Source organism: Ornithodoros turicata, chromosome 1 (assembly GCF_037126465.1).
Source record: "Ornithodoros turicata isolate Travis chromosome 1, ASM3712646v1, whole genome shotgun sequence".
In the NCBI taxonomy this organism is placed as follows: domain Eukaryota; kingdom Metazoa; phylum Arthropoda; class Arachnida; order Ixodida; family Argasidae; genus Ornithodoros; species Ornithodoros turicata.
In genome coordinates this window covers 51,754,402-51,758,812 of record NC_088201.1, presented here as the reverse complement: position 1 = coordinate 51,758,812, position 4,411 = coordinate 51,754,402, and positions in this window count along the sequence as shown.

Sequence of the window (4,411 nt, the reverse complement as noted above, 5' to 3'; positions counted from 1 at the left end):
AGACAAGGAAGACACGCTACTGCCACAAACGGCAACTGTTCTGGGGACGAAGAAGAAGAAGAAACAGCCTATCTCCATTTGTGGATCACGGCCAGCATCTATGAGGAAGAAGAAGAAGAAGCTACCTTCCACTGCCGCCACTAATACTTCCGGCTGGAGGCTTCCGTGTTGGAGGTCATGGATTCTCGCCACTGCTGTCGCAGCGACGCTGCTGCTATCTTGAAGAGCCGTGGCAACTCCTACGCTACCATGGCTCAGACTACAGGTCCTGCTTCCGACAGACTGGAAAAAATGATTAACTCTGCCGTTGATAATGCTGTTGCCAAACTGAGAGATGAAATTTCCTCCATCAACACTCTCCTGGCCTCCTTGTCTGCTGCTTTGCAGGATGTAGTCTCAACTGTAGTCTCGTCCGTGACGCGTGCTGCTCCCATTGTTACGCCGTCGGCCACTGAGGGCGAGCAGATTCAAACGCCTTCAACAGTGCGCCCATCTCCTCCACATCGCCCCTCCCCGGTAGCCTGTACGCCTATCTCTGTTTGTCCTTCCCCTGACACAGACACTGAAATGACTCCAACTTCCGCTCTCTCTAAACGCGGTGCCTCTCCCTCTAAGACTGGGTCTGGGTCTGGGTCTGAAAGCCCTCTAGGAAAGCGGAACAGAAAGGGTGGCCGTCCGAATGTGAACAATGATGTCCTTGCAGATGTTATAGCAAGCTCCATACTCTGTGATGGATAGTGTTAAAGTGCTTCAGTGGAATTGCTACTCCGTTTTTGCTTCCCTTCCTGATCTTACCGCCTTAGTCTCTTCCTATTCTCCCGACGTGATTCTCCTCCAGGAAACGTGGTTAACCCCTGACCGTGCTTTCTCTCTTTGTGGTTTTCATTCTTACCGCTTAGACAGGCCAGCGGGTAAGGGTGGTGGCCTGTTGACTCTTATTTCTACTGCTTTGGTTCATTCGTCTTCTGTTTTTTTTCACACATACGTCGCCGGACTGCGAAGTTCTCGGGGTCCACTTGTCCTTGCCACTTGACGCCCTGTCTGTCATTAACGCTTATTACCCTCGGGGGTTCTTATCAGACTGCTCTATTGACTCTGCCGTCACTCAGGCATCTGGGAGGGTTATTGTAGGTGGTGACTTCAACTCTCACCATGTTATGTGGGGATCTAAGACAGATGCGCGTGGTCATGACTTGTGGAATTGGGTTTGTAAGCGGAATTTGTGCGTGGCTAATGATGGCTCTTCTACCTTCCTCCGTGGGCTGGCGCGATCTGCTATTGATCTTTCTTTGTGTTCCTCTCAATCCAAGATGTCGTCGTGGAAGACCATTGATTCATCTACCAACAGCGACCACCTCCCCATACTATTCGTGGTCCCCTGCTCTGCCACGCGTAACTCCTCCTCTCGGATCCTCAATAACCGCCGACTACAGAGTCAGAAGCTGGATGCTCTTTTGGCCCAATGTGATAGCCTTTCTTCGGTAGGCTGGGCATCTCACACACTGTCCTCCGTCGCCCAGTCCTTGCAGCAGTCCTCCTTCTGCGTTACGAAGCGGACTACATCCCCTTGTGCGCCTTGGTGGAACGACGACTGTGCAAGAGCGTATAGGCGCCGCAAGGCGGCATGGAAGAAAGTGCTTGCCAACACCTGCTATGTGAACTGGAAGAACTACCAGTTTTGTAAAGCTCTCTTCAAGCGGTCTGTTGCTACAGCAAAGCGTGAGTTTTACTCTGGACGCAACACCTTCCTTTCTGCACCGAACCGTAGGAAAGCGCTTCATAGGCATATTGCATTGCTTCGCTCCTCTTCGTCTGCCGTCTCCACAGATCTCACTGTCCTCTCGGACACGGATTTTAAGGCGCGCCTTGAAGAAATTGCCAAGGGTCTCTCATTGCGTTTTTTCGACGCGATGCCCCTCGGATCAGCCCCTCCCTTTTCTTGTGTGGGCTATCACGATGTCTCTGCCGATGAATTGGAATTTGTGGTGCAGTCCTTGCCCGGAACAGCCCCTGGACCTGATGGAATTTCTGCTGCCACAGTGAAATCTCTGTGGGCCAACCACCGGCCGGCTTTACTGAATCTTGTGAATACATCTCTTCAATATGCATGGATTCCCGCTACCTGGAAGGTGGCGCGCATTGTCATCGTTAAGAAAGCCCCTTCCAATGGCCTTACGCTAGACAATATTAGGCCTATCGCCTTAACATCTGTGCTCTGTAAGACCGTTGAACGTATCATCAATCGGCGACTTCTCTCCCATGTGGTATCCCGTGGCATTCTCGCTGCCCACCAGATAGACTTTCGCCCTCATTGCTCGATATGGCTCGCCCATACGAACATTGAGAGCCAGATTCGCCTTGCAAAGGAGATGAGACACCTTTCAGCACTTGTTGCCCTGGACATCGCCAAAGCATATGACAGTGTCATACATGCTGTGCTCCTCCAGAGGCTGCTAGACACCGCCACCCCCCCGTATCTGCTCACTTGGATTGCGAACTTTCTCTCGGGTCGCACCTTTTTCTGTTCAGACGGCCGATTTGTCTCCTCAGCGTACCCCCAGAGTAAAGGTGTCCCCCAGGGCTCGGTCCTGTCCCCCATACTGTTTAACATTCTCATGAGCTCTCTCCCTTGTGACCCAGAAGTCCTCACTGTAACGTATGCCGACGACATCGCGTTCTTCGCTTCGGCACCATCTTTGCCAGAGCTGTATGCGAAGCTGCAAGCCTATATGAACACCTTGTCCACGTGGCTAGACTCTGTCCATCTGTCGCTCAATGTGGCTAAGTCTGCTATTCTCGTCTTCCCGCTGGATGCGGCCATCTCTATTGATCTCATGGTGGGGCTCCAGTCTGTCCGTCAGGTGAGCCAGCTTAAATACCTGGGTGTGTGGTATGATGAGGCTCTGTGCTGGTCCCAACACATCGACTACCTGAGCGCTAAGGCGTCGAAAGCTCTCTGCATACTTCATCGTTGCTGCAGCCCTCGCATTGGTATGCGCAGGGCTGCCCTCCTATATATATATAAACTGTACATCCGACCTATATTAGAGTTCGGCTGTGTTCTGTTTTCTTCTCTGCCTGACTGGCGCTTGAGTAAACACTACATCTTAGAGAGGCGGGCATTGCGGCTCTGTTTAGGTCTCCCTAAATATACGGCAAACGACGCACTCCTCTCTGAAGCCCGTCTACCTTCGCTGAAAGAACGCTTTCGGTCTCTTACTATCTGTTGCTACCTCTCGCAAAGACAACACCCGATTGCGTTGGAGAATAACGAGTCGATGAGGGACACTCGGCTTTGGCTAACACGTCGTTGGCACCGTAGGAATACACCACAGCTGCTTTTCGCCGAACAGCTCCTCGCGCCACTCAGGATCTCTTTGGCCGATGTATGTGTACTTGGTCCTCACCGGGATGCCGCCTTCATTCAAGTCTCCGAGATATTTCATGCGGATGCCAAGCGGCTTCCACTGACCACTCTACAGAGGACATTAACGGACCACCTAAATCGCTACGCGCAGTACTTGATTGTTGCAACGGACGCGTCGGTTTCTGCGGAGCGCACTGGAGCTGGCTTGTACTTCCCACAACTTGATTTCCAGTTTCCGGTTCGCCTCCCTGACTTTACCCCACCCTTTGACAGCGAGTTCTTAGCTATGACCCTTGCCCTTAGGAGGGTTCCTCCCGCCTTCGAACAAGTTATCCTGCTGTCGGACTCCCTATCTGTCATTTCAGCCTTGGCGTCGCCCTCAGGCTTCCGGGCGTCCTCAGAGTCATTGGTATCCATCTTGGCTCGGCTTGCCCCACCTCATATTCGCAACGTCATAATCACGTGGATTCCTGGCCACTGCGGACTCACCCTTAACGAAACCGCTGACACCCTCGCTAAAATGTCCCTCTCCGGAGAGATTCTTCCTCTCCTCCCAGTACTTGCTCGCACTTCTGTTGCCAGGTACAGACGGCTCACAAGTCTGTCTCGAGCTGCCCCCCCCCCCCCACGCCCGCCATATGAACACCTCGTCTTTTCGTGGAACCCTAACCTCTGCAGCTCAAGGCAGACAGAAGTACTGGTGACGAGAGCTCGATGCCTGGCGCTGCCGCTAAATTTTTACCTCCACCGTGCTGGACGGTCTTTGTCCCCTGCTTGCTCCCACTGTGGCCAGGATGAAACAACTGAACACTTCTTGCTAACCTGCTCTCAGCTCAGACAATTGCGCCGCAGGTATATCTGGACACCCTTACGCTTGTTAGGAGCCCCACTCTCATTGGCGTCAGTATTGTCTCTCGGAGCATCACACACTGCGTTCTGTCATAGGGCTGTGGTAGCGGGTCTTGCATCCTACATCGTGCTCTCCAACCGCTTCTAGGCACTTCCTTCCTACACTCATACACTTTCACGTACACACACATTCAT